This window comes from Topomyia yanbarensis, chromosome 2 (assembly GCF_030247195.1).
Source record: "Topomyia yanbarensis strain Yona2022 chromosome 2, ASM3024719v1, whole genome shotgun sequence".
NCBI classification, from domain to species: Eukaryota; Metazoa; Arthropoda; class Insecta; order Diptera; family Culicidae; genus Topomyia; species Topomyia yanbarensis.
The window spans coordinates 302,614,410-302,632,793 of record NC_080671.1 but is presented as its reverse complement, the minus strand read 5'-3'; the positions used below and the strand labels follow the sequence as shown (position 1 = coordinate 302,632,793).

The 18,384-nt window shown below is 36.8% G+C and overlaps 1 protein-coding gene across 14 annotated transcripts in view; it reads right to left on the bottom strand.

Annotated features, from left to right (window-relative positions):
* The window catches only part of LOC131683405 (uncharacterized), a 69,722-nt gene extending 53,165 nt beyond the window's left edge, over window positions 1-16,557 (bottom strand). For 4 of the 14 annotated variants that reach the window (XM_058965356.1, XM_058965361.1, XM_058965365.1 and 1 more), the window contains exon 1: window positions 16,157-16,557. The gene's annotated coding sequence lies outside the window, so the exon portion shown is untranslated. Of the gene's footprint in view, window positions 1-15,490; window positions 15,507-15,568; window positions 15,588-15,920 lie in introns of those variants that run through there. The other 10 variants (XM_058965357.1, XM_058965360.1, XM_058965363.1 and 7 more) reach the window with 6 other exon arrangements.
* Window positions 16,558-18,384: the final 1,827 nt, after the last annotated feature.

The following is an 18,384-nucleotide window of genomic DNA, read 5'->3' as shown; positions in this document are numbered from 1 at the left end:
GATACGATATCTTGTACCCTTTGGTAAATGCAATTTTCAAAAGGTATGTGGAGCTTAATTCTTACAACCGATTTTTGTCCTTGTACTTCGACTTCATGGCACAGAACATCAATTCTTCTACATATAATCTCAATAGTGTTCATTTTCTAGGTACTTCTGATTCAACTGTATTTTACGACATATCTATGGCGGAAGAGATCAATGGAATCCCGGATCACAAACGTCCTCAAGTGACCCAAAATATTGTTTTCAATAACATGTTCAACACTAACCAATCAAATCGCCCACCGGTTTCTGTATCTTCCATTCGCTTCACTCGAGGTCAATGATCCTGCTTCAGTTTACGTCGCAAAACTAGGTGCAACTAGAAAATACGGGAGCCCTTATGTGCTTTATCTTTAAAATCACACCTGATTACCTTAGTACGGGTTCCCTCGCATTGGTCTATTACGGGCAATGAGAATGCAGATTCCTCAGCTAAGGAGGGCGCATTAGAGGGTGCCATCCAGGGGCGGCGAAACACTTTACGCCCGAGTGGGTAGAAAGCATAGGGTGAGGGGTCCATTAGTAGGGATATTTTCCATTTTCGCAATGCTCAAGCTTACATTACATTCAATAATTAAATTACGTTCGTTTATGCAAATGGAATTGTGGTACATCGATGTTTTCAAATATGTGTAGTGCGAGATACATGCGTTGCACATCTAAATTTTTTGAAATGGTTCAAAATTTCGAGTGGGTAATTACTCACGCTTTCCGCCGGCCCTGGTGCCATCTATGAAAGGCCAATCTGTTCCAATGAATTTTGCTCTATCTCTCGCCAGAGGACACTCGAAAGTTGGCAGACCACGTGGAATGACGGTAGGCTTAGTCACTGGCTACACTCTATTATACCGTAGGTGTCGACGAACGCTTAGTTTAAGGGGATGCATGTGGGTCTAGTAGCTGTACAATAAGTGCCGGTGATGAAATGTGCAATGCCTGAATACCTCGTGCATGTTAACTTGTGAAAAGTGCTATCGACGCATATCTTTTATCCGACCACACCTTCTGATGATTTCAAAAGGGTTGTATCATACTGTGGCAGAAATAGGTTTCCACTCATAATCGGAAAATACCCACCACATAATTTGAGGCAGTTCAGATAATACTTTGGGAGGCACCGAATTGATGGACTGTTTAAGCAGCACTAATTTGCTTATACTTAATGTAGCAAATCACCCAACATTTGCACGATCTGGCAGAGAAGAACTCTCTGCTCTGACTGTATTACGCATGAGTTGGCAAACTGGCTCGTACCCAATGAGCTCGAGCCGTCGTTATCTGATCATATCGTATTTGATCATTTGAACGCCTAGATGTGGTTCTACTGTATGATAATTCGATTTTTAATAAGTGGTAGAAAAAATTGAGTTTATTGGTGTGGACTTTGCCAGATTGTAAATTCCCACTCATTTTGATGAAACCATTGATGCGTGTAGATCCTTTTTGGATTTTCGGGGAATCGAAAATTGAGTCACTTCCTACAGCATCAAGTGTGAATACTGGTAGTGATGAGAAATGTGCTCCTTCTAAATCTATAAAAATGGGAAACAAATTGATTAAAATCAAAGAAAAGAAGCACAACCGTAGAAGTGCTCTCTTCAACAATGCTTCGGCTGATTGTATAGGATCTTCGAGTTTCAATACTTATCGATTGCAAGCAAGGTTGGAGAAAGTTTACCTTTCGAAATCGCTGAAGGATGATCTGTTAAAAGATCTTCACGGGTGCCTCCTTTCAAACCCTCCTAATTCGTTCATCCCCAGGTTCAGTGAGTTTGGCTACGTATGGTATTGTTTGGTTCTCTCCGGAAAAGCTGTACATGGTTGAAATAGAACTTGAAGGAGATACGTGAGAAGGCAGGTCACTCCTGTTTTATTGTCGAACCATATAGCCTTCACTAGAATAAGGTATTCCTTTACATTCAATGGAATCCCAACGACTGTTTGAAGAGTACTGATGTTTTGATTAGCCTAGAGTTCCATAATCCTGTTTCGTGGGCAGTTTACTGTGAACTTCTGTGAACAAAGTCGCTTACAGAGAAAACACAGCAATATTTTTGCAATATCGACGACCGTTCTCTGGAATTTTTAGCTAAAAAGGGTTATAAACTGAATTATGGCTTTCAAATGTCACAACGATAGTTTATAAACCTACAACGGTTTAAGCCGAATTTGAATGACAGTATCTCTTCAGATGTGTTGTCGTTCTGTTATCTCAATAACTCGGGGTGTTAATGTATCCGCTCATCGAGAAGTGTGTTTATTCCCTTGAGAGTGAAGAATACTTCCGTATTGTCCATGTTCTCTGTGTCGTTATTTCCCTTATCCCTAACTTTATCATTTCCCCAATCCTGCCCGTCAGAAAAATGACGAAAAGACAAATCATGGTAAGGCACAAATCTTCGATCAATATGGGAAACATGCCATTTGAGCCAGTCGCTACTGATTCCTGATTCCACCTACTGCAGAAAAAAACTTACTGCACTTTACTTTTCAAGTCAATTACTGCAATATCGCCCTATTAGGTACACGTTTCCATTTAGAGTTTGGCTGCCACCACCTCTCTAAATTTGTTGTAGCAAGATACGTGAAAAGTTTCTGCACACTCACGGTGAAAACCCAAATATCGCAAAGGTTCTTTTAATCTCAAAAGAGATTGTATGGATTGTTTTGCCTCAAAAGAGATTGTATGGATTGGCCAAAAATTTTCGGTAGGATGAAAATCTGAACAATTTGGTAGATTGAGACTTTGTCTAATGAAATGGACATTAATCTGACCGTGCTCTTCTACGACATACCGAATGCAATGGCAGTTTGATGTCAAATCTTTATGGGAACTTCGTATGATAGAATGAATTGCCACACTTTTTTAGAAATCTCGATAAAGGCGAAATTTTTATGTGTGTTCAACTCTATACGAATAGGGGAGCTGTGCCTATGACGGACACCTTAATGTTAAATAGCTAATTCGACTCATTCAATGATGCATTGCTCGCAAATTGTACGCAAACCGTGATTTGAGATCATATTATATCAATATAGTAACTTATACTTAAAGATTTTCAAACAGAAAGATGTTTAAAATAGTTGTGAAAAAGAGGAACATAATCGTCATTTCAAAACGGGGGTGGGAAATACGGACACCTGGCATGGGTAAAATGGACATGCAGCATTGGTAAAGATGAGCATAGGGCAAGGGCAGAGTGAGACCAATAAGTTTTGTTTTCTGTCGGTACATCACGATGTTGTGATAATAAAAAAAAGTCCATGGGTGTGCAATTTAACAGTATTCTGCTTTGTTTTAGCATAGAAAATATGCCCATCTTTTCCAGTATGGAGAAGCGCAAGGTCCGTCTTAGGCTATTTTCCTCTACAACCTTTTCTGTCGAACTGACTGATGCGATTGCTTCGTGGAAGAAAATTCCTACATGCATTTGCAATCAATCCTTTTTTCTGTGCAATATCAAACACGTTTCGTCGATCGGATTAGCAAACCTGTGTGATTTGAATGGATGCCTATGAAGTGAGCAAGGTGGATGTATAGTTGAACCTGTGCAGTGCAAAGCTTGCCTTATCGCTACGTTACTGTCCTACGAGGCCTTCAAGTTGCCACGTGAGCTGGAAACAGAATGTGACTGTACCAAGGACTGTACCTGTTTGATATATTTCCACTTTCATGTAATTTCGCGGGCTGGCAGACGGCATACGGAATAAAACTGTTATACGTGAGCGAAAAATGATACCATATTTTTCAGACATTGTGCAGATGGCGGTGAACGGCAGCAAATTAGAGTGAGCAATCGCATAATCATTTTGCACCAGCTGTTTCGTTGAGGCATTCGTATTTTTCTGCTGTAATAAATTGCTAGCAATATAAGCCAATTCGCATAGATGTTGCTAAGAAAATGGAAGACATGTATCAGTACACCAGCTATGTGATTTAGTATGAAGGTAATCCAACAACTGATAGATTGTTTCGACATTGTGGCTGGTGTCCAAAATCAAGGAATGGTCCACAAAACAATTACTTTGGGATAATTACACAAAATAATTACATCGGGATCCTTTATACCGTGTCATTTCATTAGTTTCGTATACACCATATGTTATTTACAACGCAGTCATATTCAAGTTCTACCAATTCTTACTTTACTAATAATGCAATCATTCAACAGACGTTATCTGAGTATCCGTGATGTGATTTGACACCTTGTTTCTGCACCGTGGTCTGAAAAGTGTACATGTCGTCATGTGCTTTCATTGAACCAAAAAGATTGCAGGTTAGCTATATCGCTGCTGTTGTGTTATCATATGACAAACGCCATTTTGGGGTAAACTGAGCTAGATATGCCATATTATTTGTCTAATCTCTACAAAGTGGTGTTTTCAGAGTTTTGATATTCTGCTTAGTTACTGCGATATGGCGAGAAACGTACTGAGATATTCTGTGATTTTTGCTTAAAATGACTATGTCTGAGGATTGGTACAAGTTATCTTGATGTATTAGATGTTTTTATATGTAAAACTGTCTGAGAAACACAACGAAATAATCATTTTCAAGATAAAAATACACAAATTGTGAGAAAAATGCAGTTTAAGTTTTAAACTGGAAGTATTGCATATTTGGCAACACTGTAACTAACAATTACTATTTTTCTAGATTCTCTGATTGATGCTGTCTTTTCTGAATTATGTCCACCATTAATGTTTCAAGATATTCAATCTCAAACTTTAAAAATCGTTTTAAATTTCTATTTTCCTCTCCATAACCTACCATGCGCCTCCTCCAATTTCTCTTTTAGCTCTAATTTTCCGTTTTGCCCTTACCAGCTTATAATTGGTGCAAAAATGACGCCGAAAGGAATTCATTCCATTTGGTTTGGTATCAATAATGTAATAAATTATAACAATACGTTCCATTCATCCATGGTTTGTGTACAGAAGTTTACAAAATAATTCAAGGCAGCACTTGAATTTGCTTTGGCATGCGATGTGTGAATGGAAAGCGCCGAAGGACAAAGCTCGTTTAAATTACAAATGAAGCGGCATCCTTTTTTAAAGTATACTCGTATGTTTCAATTTACATTGCACTTTGTTTCAACCCTAGTACCATCCTTTTCTTCCTCTCCCCACGTTGAGCCTTTAAAAATCGGTATGTTAAATTCAGAATGGTTATGAAACCTGAACTGACTGTTGAGTGGAACTGCAGGCAACGCAAGACTCAAGCTACATAGTAGAAAAAACGGGACGGAGATAGAAAATATGCAAACAATGCAGATCACAATTTCTCTGTGTAGGTTAATGAAAGTTTTCTCTTGGCGATTTGCCAGTCACTCGCCGTTCAAATGGGAAATTATGTGGACTAGTTATTTACACCAAATCGCTTTAAGTTTCAGTTCATCAGCTAACCGATCACCAACTGTTATTTTCGTCAGTCTAATAATAATGTTTAAAGGCTATAAAATGTCACTCAGATATGTTGTACTGAATAAGGTTATTGTTGCAATAGATGATGCTATTGATAATAGATTTTCAGGTATAATAACTTGGAAATTTAAATAATAAATTAGATAAAAGATTTGCCAATACTGCAATCCAAAAATACAAAAAAATATTTAACTACAAGGATAAGATAATACCCCATCAAAGACATATACGAGAGTAATATAACTATGTTGACTCTAGTGCACTCATGTGGTACCTCAAATTACTAGATGACAGATGTTATTGTTTCGAATGTATCTGCAATCGAAGATAAGAGGCATTTTGAGTCGGAAAAGTGAAGAGCTGAGCGCTAATCAGAAAAACACTAATTCTGTACCTGTATAATGAGTAAAAGTCAACGGACAACACCATTCTACATTTCTAAGTTCATTTTGAAAAATATTGTTGTACAAATATCGCTTTTATCGAATCGGTAGTGGAATAATCAAATAGGCGTTTAAAGTTTTGTTGAATTGATTGATTTTATTGTATTTCATTAAAGGGTGTGACTTATAAGTCAAATGATTTACTTGTAAGTTCACCAAGAGGTACATAATGATACGACGAACAATCCGAAATTTTTGTTTTGATGGAGTACTTTATTACGTGATGCTGATGATTTTGGTTCGATTTTTTTTTGCAATTCGAATTTTAAAGGAGAGTAAGGGAACGAGGAGATTTGAAACAATGCCAATTACTGGCGAAGTAGTAGCGTTAGAGATTTGTTTTATTTACATCGTGCTTGCAAATCCTCCAATACATGTGAACGATGTTAAATGAGTGATAGGGTATTTAAGGTGAACACACAACAAAAAATGCGCAAAAGTAAGTTTTTGTAATATTTTTTAACTTAGTATATATAGGGCATTAAGCGATGTTGGATCCTGACAATATCATAATTATGTAGTCTTCTTTCCATCGTTGCAATGTATAAATTGTAAATTGTGGATCAAGCTTTACTTCTCGATCTAGAAGAGTTGAAGCACATTGTTTCAACTTGTGGCCAAAATCTAACAATAATTTTATAAACAAGTGTCAATTTCTTCGTAGATCGACACTGTGAAAAATAATTATAAGAATTTATGTCATTTTAAGAAAATATCGTAGTGTGAACGAATAAAAATGACACAATTATAACATTTGGTTCTTTAGAAATCATTTTTATTACATTTAAAATAATTGGTTACTTGTATCAACTTACATTGATTGCTGTTTCAACTTACCTCGGTAGGAGGAGAGTTGGAACAAAGAGAACACTGTTCCAAAAATCAATATATTGATGATTTGTTATTGATTTGTACCATTTATTCTGATGTAATTTGATGAAGTATAAACAGAAATGAGAAATTTAAAAATAGACAATTATCTAATGACAGTTTTTTTAAATTTATCTAATTAAAACAAAAAACTGATTCAACCCTCCTCGGTCTCCCTTAAATAGAAAAAAAAGACTATTGAAAATTCACACATCTTATGCCGTTTTTACTTAGACCCGGGACTGGGGTGGGTAGATTGATAGAACAAACAAACAGGTATTCGTCGATCTAAGGGTATGTTTAATGTGAATGCAGATATATTTCATTTCAATTGATTTTCAATTATGACATAAAAAGAGCGTAGCGTAAACAAAATAGTTCAACAATTTAGAAGCATCGTAGGTGCATGACGTATTACCCCGTGTACGTTGCACTTTCGTTTTTCATCCTAGAACGTTGCACTGGGGTACAAATGTCGCAATTGTCGCAGATAAATATGCAAACAAAAGAAATGTATAATATATAATTTTCTTTGTTTTTTGATTGCAAAAACAGCTGTGTAAGTGAATGTACGGAATTTATTGAATCAATGATACATAAATTGGTTTGAACAAAAAGGAAGTGAAAAAATCCCGATTTCGTTTTTTCTCACAAAAATTACTAAAACTTTGCGAATTTTCAACCGATTTGAAAGAAACATGGCGAAACGCTAACGGCAACCGTACACTGGCGTACAAGCGTACCCCACGCCAACTTTGACACGTGCTTCCACGAAGGCTATAAGCAAACTGGCTATACCACCTTTTCTTACTCTTACTAAGAACTCTAAATTGAATTATGGTTATGGTCCCATGCTGGTAAATACCGAATTCACGTCTTCACACGGCCTCACAAAAGACGTTACCCTAATAAACATCGTATGATTTAAGAGCCTAACGACCTGTTCAGGGTATCATCCAAACAATATGTGGAATCGTTGCACTATATGGGTTAAAGTTCGTGTATAATTTATTTTTATTAGCGTAGGCACATTTGTACCCCAGTGCAATGTTCTAGGATTAACGTCAAAAAGCTGTAGAGAGACTGTTGCGTACTGAAAATTTCAGTTCGCATTCAAGAGTACCGTCTATAAAGCGATGGACGTTGAATAAGAAAATGGAATAGCGCAATATAGTTTCGAAATAAAGGGTAAAAGATTTTAAACAAAAATATAATAAAAGAAGTATCGACCGCGACGGAAAAAGTGATTATTTTAAGTATCAAATATGTACATTGTACCTAACTAGAGAGAATAGGGAGAGAGACGAATAGTGAAAATCAGTCAAAGCAGCAACACTCCTTGTATGATGGTTTCAACACTAACATTCTGGCAACCGCTTCCACGTGCAGCACTGTGAATGTTATTATATTTTTATATTTTGAAAACAAACCGTATGGTGATCGTTGGATTTGTTTAGCAAATGATGTGCATTTTGAAACAAAGAGATGAGATAATTTTAAAGCTTGCTTTTACTAATACATATACTCTAGAATGCACCTTACAATCACGATTTAACTAAATTCTGACGAATATTTATGTTTCTTTTTAGAAGGATGTACAATACTTATCTCCTCCAAATCAGGCATGAATAATGTTTATTTACATTGTATGGTTGGTCTGCTCAAAAAGATATTTTTGGCTTTAGCTTTTCTCTCCCTATTCTGTCTGTACCTAAAAAGCTAGTATGAAGGGCACACTACGAACTTCATTAGCTTTTTGTTTATTATTATAGGGGAACTGGTTAAATCGTTAATTCGACTCATCCATTGACGCATTACTCGCAAATTGTATGCAAACCGTGATTTCAGATCATACTCCATCAATATAGTAACTTATTCTCATAAAATTTTAAAAAGAAAGATGTTTAACCCTAGAACGTTACACTGGCGTATAAATATACCCCACGCCTTCTTTGGAGCCGTGTGTAGACGAGAATTAGGCATTTACCGACCTGGGACGTTAACCATAATTCAATTTAGAGTTCATAGTAAGAGTGGGAAAAGATGGTACAGCCAATTTGTTTTTGGCCTTCGTCGAAGCAGGAGTCAAAGTTGGCGTGGCGTACATTTGTACCCCAGTGGAACGTTCTAGGGTGGAAAACGTAAGTGCAATGTTATAGGGTTAAAGTGATAGTAAAAAAGAGGTACGAAATCGTCCTTTTAAAACTATAATGGGAAAGACGGACACCTGACATGGGTAAGAGGGACTCTGGTGGGACCTTTACTCGGATATTGTTACTGACTTGGGTCTACACCTAAAAAACATGAGAAACATGAGTGTGCTTTGAAACCAGACCGAATTTCGAATCAAAAAGATTTTTGATAATACTTTACAACACTTCTCTTTTATTATTAAAAGCACTAGAATGCTCACAGAGAACATACGTCGTAAAATTTGTGTAAAAATAATTGAAAGGTAATTAGGGTATCACCAGCGGATATGCTACTATCGCCATTTCATTTAGACTAACCGCACCGCACCGTGGTTAATAGCGATTTGCAAATCGCCATCATAACACGACACCGTACCGGCGGTTGGCAAAAAGGTTGGGAAATGGAAACTTATCGTTTTGGTTAATAGCGAGTGCGTATATTTGGTAACCTCTTCCAACCGAAGCCAACGTCGCTATTCGCAGATGGGAAGCAAAGCAAAGAAAAATGTAAAAAAATGTTTTAAGCCACCTAGTGGTGCAGTTGTGCCTTTCTCATTTATCAAAGTTATGATTAAGAGTTGGCTACGTTCAATAAAACATTGTGGAAATATCTATTGCATTCTTATAACGCTTGATAAGTATATATGAGAGTAGGACTACCACGAACACGATGAGCATCATGTCGACTGTGACAAACTTGAAACAAATAAATATATAATATTTAATTATGGTAATCATCGTGAATCAATGTTGCCTTCATGTTAACATACATTTTGAAATGCGTGTTGGTGGGTGAGAGTAGAGGGATAATTAGTGGGAGAACAGCATGCGTTGGGAACAACCTTTTTGGTATACGAGTGGGCGAAGGGAATGCGGGCGTCAGGTAGGTCCGAGATGGTATAAGGGACTCGGCCCTAAGGGCCTCGGTTAATAGGTCGAAATTCCGACCGATTGCATAACCTTTCTATATGAGAAAGGCTAAAAGGTGTGAAATCAGCAGTCCTAAAAAGTCTGTTTTCACCTTTTGGAAAACATTTCACCTTTTTACATTCATCGTCGTATATGTTAAATATGTATTTTCTACGTGTTAGAACTCATCACCTTGTAATACCGGAACCGGAGGTCAGATCAATTAGAAATTCAATAGTAACCAATGGGAACGTTACACCTTTCATTTGAGACAAAGTTTGTAAAAATCGGTAAGGAATCCAAAAATTTCAAAGTTTATATGGAAATTAGTATGGAAAATCGGTTAAAATTAAAAATAAATTCATAAATAATCACCTCATCAATCAATTCATGAGAACACTATATATTTCTAAAGGTATTCTTCTACTGAACACATTCGTGGAACATTGTTAGTTTGTGAAAATTCGCTGAGAAAAGTTATTAAAGTGCTTAGATCCAGACAAGTATCTGGATCTGGACCCTCGATTCGGATGCGTGGATCCAAACCGTAGGACTTGCTTTTCGTACATGACGGGAAGGACTGATCATGTTTTGTGCAGTCGTTACCTTGCTGTTGAGGTCTGTGATAAAAAGTGATAGAAAAGCAATTTCAATCTAACACCGGCCGAAATACCCCACAACTATTTCGAGTCGTTTTTTTCTGACTGGGCTTTGAAGCTAGCTGAGCGTGAGCCAATCTTCAAATACGGAATGTGTCATGTAGAGAAAATAGAAACTCGTCTTTATCCACATTGTGTTCACTTCGCTTGATGCGCAATACAATGACAAGCGAAGCGCTACACACTTCCAGACAATCCGACGCGTTAATATTTATTGTATAAGAGTGGATGAAACATGAGTGCGACGCAGAGAAGATTTGAATGTGTTGGTATTGCCGTTTGGGGATTTTTTGGTTGGGACCGTTTTAGTATTCAACTTGCTATTAGCAATTTTTTCTTATTACCGTAAAGGTACTACGGTCGAGTTTTGGGTGTAGTTAGTTTAAAATTCATGTCTTCAGCATTACTGGTCTCAAATTTATTTGCCCTCGTCTGTCGGGTTTAAATGTCTGTGTCGAATACTTTCTATGTAATTAAATACAGTTCTAAACGTGTTTTAAAATCAGCAACAAATAGAACGGTGTTGTATAATAGTTTCAAATTTTAAAACAAAACTGTTCGAAATCAAAAAACAAAACGCTCTGCTGGGGATATATTCAGTTCAAGATCTAATTTGAAATTCCTATATAAAATAAAACGCTACTGAACATGCTTTTAGAACTGTCAAAAAGTAAGAATTCAGAACTGAATCACTCCTGAACATGCCGATAACCTCTAGTCCTATAAATTTGAGTTCTCTAGAAAAAATATTTATCACGAGCATCGAGTATTTGTCCAAGCAACTAACTTTGCCATCTCTTCAGATTTGTGGTTAATGTCAGAGACATAATTGAAGTAAAGTTGAATACATTTTAGTTTGTCAATTGTAATACTGCAATTGTTCCTGCACTACACCCAAAACGTACCCGGTAAGATTCGCTTAAATTAATGCAATAAATACGAGCAAAAATTGCAAGCGTTCTGGTAATGTGCAAAAATTGCAAGAAGCTTCCTTGCATGTAATGTAAGAAACAGAAAAAACGAATCTTGCCTATGTATTAGCGATGTATGCGTATTGGTGACCAATATGCGTTAGATAAAAAATACTGCTGGCATTGAAGAATTAGCCTCTCACGGGGAGATCGCTGAAGAATACTTAATCCATTCAACCATGCTATCAGATAATTATGAGTGGATAAAAATCATATGTAAACACATGGATGATTTCACGATGAATGAAAACAGTAAAGGGGCGCACACCTAGACTCGAACACACGACCTTGCGTATCGTAGCACAGACTGTAGCACATGTGGATAGAGCGTTAAAAATCGTACAATTAGCGCATCCGTAATTTGATGATTAATCACGTGATCTTTGTGATTTGATATGTAATGCAATTGCGTATCCGGATTTTTGATTCTCCATACATAAATAGTTGCTAGTCCAGTGTGGTAAAGAGCTATAGGCTTTATTAGTAGGGTTAACCATTCCTTCGGGTATAAAGAATCCAGGCTGTTTGCTGTTCTTTATTGTAATTGTATTGCGTTGACATTTTCCATTTCCCTATAGGAAAAAATATTTTGTAATTTTAAGTTTATTTTCATGCACATATTTGGAGCATGAATATAAATGTAAAGTTAAGTTCCACCACAAATACATACGACTCGTCGTGCTTTCTTCAACGAATTTAATTATAATTTTACACGTGGGTTGAAAATTACAGTTTCTTTAAACGGAAAACCAATGCCCTTCAATGTATTTTTACTCGAATATTGCTGTAAAATGAATGACATGTAATATTACACGAATGAAAGTGTAAAATTGTATGCTGTTTGGGATCATCCATAAATGACGTAGCATTATATGGGGGAGGAGGGGGGTATTGTATTACTTTAGCTTTACCGTTTCATCTAACTAACATCTTTTTTTTATTTATTTAAATTTTTACGGTGTCAAGGGGGACGAAGGTTTACCGTCAAGTTACGTAATTACCAGGGGTATTTAGGGGTTTGTGACGAAATGCTACGATGGGGGAGGGGGGTGCTAAAAATCACTCAGAAAATGCTACGTCATTTATGTTGATCCCTTTGACGCTCCAATTGATTTTAATGTAACTTTCAATCAAATTTTTGATTCAATCGTTGTATGTTTACATTCGTATTGATTTACATGTCGTTTAAATTTCATTATTTTTTGGTGTACCATTTTCTTTCATCTCCCTTTCCATTCCCATCAGGAAAGTGACGAGACTACATGGCAAGGAACAAATCTCTTAATAACATGGACAACGTGCCAATATAGCCATATTATTCTGATTCCTTATTTTGATAGCTACAGAAAAAAATTATTTTTATTTTCTCCGAAAAGCATCTACCAAAACCTATCGACAAAATCGAACGATGACCAAAACTGAAAACAGTTTGTGTTTAACCTACAGATTTATAAACACTTTGTGATTGTCCGGTCAATTGTCGGTCACAGTGCATATTTGAATTTACAGAACAGGATGTCATGAGAATTTAAACTTGGGTGCAGTGTACTAAACTGTACGCAATGATCTTAAATGAAATCTTAAAATGTTTACAGAGGAAACGTATCCATAACTACTGTCTCAAAGTAGGTTCTTTTGAAATAGAATTTATTAAATTTTAATCACGCTGATAAAAAATTGTTAACATTATGATAAAGCATTACATGTTGTAATCGTGTTAGTGAGACATAATTTTTCCGTAAAATTGAACGTATTTATAAGGTGAAGACTCGAGTAACAAGAAAAAAATTATCCCCACCGGATCGATTCCTAGTCTCACCAGGAGTGTCTGCTCTAAATCCAACAAGTGTAGCTACCGAACTAACGTCTTCAAACTTTGTATGAGATTTTTCGACAATTTACATGGAGAAAACACGTTAACTTGCATTTTTAGCGCTAGGTGGCACTGTATGCATCAGTATTTCACTGCAAGTGAAAATAAGAAAGATAAATTCATTGTTTGTATGGTCGGTGTTAAGTCAGACCGGACTAAGTGACAAAATATTGATTTCGAGAAAAACGAGTTCAAAGTTTGAATCGCAGCATCCTTTACATTATAATTAGAAAATTATTTTTGCCATAATTCCTGTTTATTGTTACATATTTAAATTCTGGCAAAAGTTCAATGTAGCTGACGAAATTATTTATCCAGGGCTATCATTATCTCATTTTTTGATGTTTTGCGACTTAGTCCGGTCTGACTTAACACCGACCATATCTTCGTTAAATCAGTACATCTTCCTTGGGAGAAGTTGTTAAACTTATAATGAAGTAATATCTGGGTCAGTATTGTATGGGACAACAGCACATGGTAGTGAATTCGTAATCGATTACCACGAACCTTATTGCTTGCGAAATAATTGTTGAATTTAGCTGAATAGTATGTTTTGAAGAATTTGAGAACATGCTATGAGTCATCTTTTTAGCTCTACATTTCACTACGTTTAGGGTGCCTACACTAACTTGTCAGCGGAAAGAGATGGAAACTAAGTGTCTTCTACAAAGTTGTAGCACAAGCCTTTTCAAGTAATTCTTCTGAATATGTTCATATTTTAGCTCTCTTCTATTAAGAGTTAGTTTTGGCGCTTTTTATGCGGTGATATAGAAAACTTAAATTATATTGTCAAAAGATGCCTCGTATCATGTACTAAAATTCTTCCAAACATACGGTTTATTTAAACCCAACTGTTATTTTGCAAAATATAAAGTTCGTGGGAATCGACTTCTGGCTCAGCATCCTGTGCCGTTAAGCACCATGCAAAACTGATACATTCATCACGCCATTAAAAGTTAAATAACTTCTCCTAAGGAAGCTGGATTGGTTTGCAGTCTTCGACAAAGTTGTAAGTAATAAAATAATGTTTCTTATTTTCACTTGTAGTGAAAAACTGATGGATACAGTACCACCTAGTGGTGCAAATGTAACTTAATGCGTTTTCTCTATGTAAATCGTCGAAAAACCCACACAAACTTCGAATACGTTGGAATTATTCAATTTGGCTCAAATTTGTAGTATGACCTCCTGGTGGATCTAGAAATCAACTCAGGAGTTTGAGTTGAGTCTACAAATATTCGTATTTTTCTGTGTAGTCTAAAGTAGGCATTTTCTATGGAGATGTAGATTAGACTTTTTTCGGCAATTCAGTGTGTTCACAGTAATTCACATCACATCACGTAGAATCTGGGATATTACTTCTACTCGTAAGGATGATGGATTTTCTATTCAAAATTTTCAGCTATTGCTCATCAATCACGATCCATCAAGTGGTCATTGCAGAATGTTTTGAGTTACAAAATAGAACATCAATTATAAGTGCTAAAATACATCTCAGCTCAGTATCATTCTACTTCCGAATATTGTGTCCCTCAAGAAAGTAGTATTGTTATTGATTATCTGAATTAGTGTAGTAAGTTCTAATAAAAAGCAATATTGCAGTCAGTACATTATTTCGCCAGTAATACAAGTTTTTACTGTATTAAGCGTAGCTCGATTTTTTTCACATAACTTTTAGATGTCCTTGGAGTGCTGCTCCAAATTGATGTATAAAATTAATAGCAAGTGTTGAACTCTTAGATGGTTCGTAAATCGTAAAGTTTTTGACACGGCTCCCGGAGATTGTGCGATAAAAAGTTTTTCATGTGCACTGTGCTCGCAAATACTTGTTTGTAAAAAAGTTTACTTCTTCAGACCAAACAGTGTCGTCATCTTGACATTCTTTCACAATATAAGGCATCGTATGTTCCACTTCATAGATAAAAGCAGTGGAGTTCAAGCGCTGTTGACACCGGTGTTAGCATAAAAAATCACTAGCAAAGGAACATTCAAACGTAGGTGTTGCGAAGTAAGTCCACAGTGCCGCAAACCACAATCTCGTTGCAACACCTTCTGCATTTGCCATGACCTTTTTGCCCAGACCAACGCCTTTAACGTACGGTACCTCCAAGCAAGGAATCACTAACGAACTGTATGAAATAGGGATTCACTAATGGAACACACAAGTATTGATTTATGGCACCTGAAGTGTGATAATCGTACATTCCCACTCTTAGTACTATATTGGTAGGCAACAAACATAATTGAGAAGCCGTTGGAGGACACGAATAACATTATTGCCAATATGTGCTCTGCACGAGCCTTGCTTTCGTCGTTGCTTTTAGTAGAGCGAGTGTGAGTAACGATCTAATTTCACATCTCACACTCCTATCACATTTCACCGACACGATAAATTCATTAACGTCACTGAATACTAGTATAAGTCAAGTGATTACATTTTCCTCATTATCATCACAGGTACTGCACACTACACATTGCATACAAACAGTAGCCTAAACACTTGAACTGCTCCGATCTTGGTTGGAAGGTGTTACCCGCGTGTATGATTGAAAGAGGATATTTCATGCTATCACTACAGTACACTACACTTTTACCCACAAACTGCTCCCCGGAAGGTGCACCGTACGGGTGAATCACCAGTTTGCGTTTATGGCAATTAGCACTCGTACGCGAAACGCACATATAAATTCATTGCGGCTTTCGCTCCTGCTGTCACTACGCCCAGCACCACACTCTGGGAACATCAGCCAAACCAAGCACTGATAGTTACCGGTTGTGTATTCGTACCTTCCATTATCCACTCGAACCGTTTCGTGTGTGGGCAGAATGAGAAAGTTGTGTTTTAATTCAATAATCCAATTTCATCTCGGGCATATCCAAATGGCACGAGTAACGATAACAGCGAAGCAAACCACGCATTGCACGAAGCCTCATTTCGCTTAGCTCGTTACAACTTCCAGTAGGAGCCTGCGACCGCACACCACCTGCGTATTTTTTGGGTTCAGTCTACTGGGTGTAAAAGCCGTGGTGTACGATGAAATGGAGCTTTCCACCGCACGGTAGCTCTTAGTTCTGCCGTTTCATATGCGTTCAACGGGTTTATTTCACGAACATTGGTTGCCAACCGTCTGGACGCAAGGACGTTTCACAATCAACTAACTTTACTGCTAGCAGCATCCAGCTGAGGATGTTGCCTGTCTCCACGGTTCTTATTTTGGAATATTCGTGGAGTGCGCGCAGTATTCAAGCGCGAGCCTTGATCTGAGTTCTCTTACAATAAAAAATCTTATCTTCCTAGTATCTCTCTCGCTCCAGTTGCAGTGCATCGAGGTCATTTGGTGAGAGTAGAGAATTGAAAAGAGCATCACGGCTTACGTTCTGCCTATGCATTGTGACACGGTGTCAGTCAGGATGTCAGTGATAGGTTTTGCAAACTTTCTCTTGTTTTTACCGCCGTTTTACTCCGTGCTTCCGGCCTACCGCAAATGATGCGGGAATGGGATACTGGGCATCTTCTTGGATGGAGGCGCTTGGCATCTGGCCTATCAGTTGGTAGTGGAAATGATGAAGGGATTGCCACTGTCGAGAGTCAAATCACATGTAAAGCTGATAATGTTATTGAAAGATTAATTAAAATTATGATTAATTTGCATGAAACGGCGAAACATGCCAACGGTAAGCGGAGCGACAATCAAAGTGTTTATTTTTCCTTTGAGACTTGCTGATGTGATAACTAATTCATGCGTTTCGCTGTACAACACAACAATTGTCGCAGGCGGTAAACTTTTTCAAATTAGTTAAATAAAAATTTAAACCATTTAATCACATAGAGTTGCTTGTGTTACCGTCCTTATACAATCATATCAATCAATCTAGCTAGGTACTGGCTATGTAAAACGCAGTTTTATTTTTTCTACAAATTATCGAAGTCAACTGCAGCAAAATTAGATTTTCTACCTTTCTTATCAAGCAAGAGCCATTTTAGGAGGGATTGGAATGACCAATTCCGTTGTAGATTTAAAGATGGCATTTTGGTCTCAACCACAAAGCATTTATTTTGCATTTTTTGACAACGCTTCATCGTCCGGATAAAATGACTAGACATAATTCCGTTGTCAGGTACAGAGAAGCATTTGGACAGTGTCCGCAAAACGACGTAACAAACTTCCCACGCACATCATAACAGATTGAACAGATACTAACATAAACATACATATAGACATACGCATTGGCGTGCGCAAGGGGGGGCTAGGGGGGGCTATAGCCCCCCCCTAATGTTTTGGAATTTTTTAAAACTTTTATAAATATGATTATATTGTTGAAGACATACCAGAAACATGTGAATCTTACTGCATAACTCATTTTGTTTAAGCAAGCCTTGTAATCTTAGAACGCCTCGTTAAAATCAACAGTTGGTGCAAGTTCGTTGAAATCAGGAATCTCTATCGATAACAAGATAAGCGGTAACTGCAGCAAAAATTCGGTTACCGACTTAAAAATATAAGAGTGCTCGTGATCAATTTCATTTTTTGCATTACCTAAAAATTTAAACTTTTTATTACAAAGGCATATATGGCGATTCCAGGAGGTATTAGATGGTAAGCGATAACAAGAGAAACATTCAACTTTCTTCTAAAACTTAACAGTAATATAATAATAGATGAACTTTTGGAATTATATAGATGTTATTTGTTTGGATAACAACGTATTCTACTTCTATTTTTTTCTAGTTTTGCGATCTGTATATTTTAAATCCTTGCTCCCACTTGAGTACTATGGCTCTAAATTTTCATAACTTGCCCTTCTAAGTAATGTTCAGCTAATTTAATATCGTTAAAACGGAAAAAATTAAACTGTAAAAGAACTCTTCATTACACGAATGAGAAATATGAAAATAGGCTTTTGGAATGCATGTTCCAAAACGGTTTTAATCATTTATAGTTTTTATGTTAATTTGTTATTTTTTTTTGAGTGTGACCTACTGAAAAAGCAATGCAT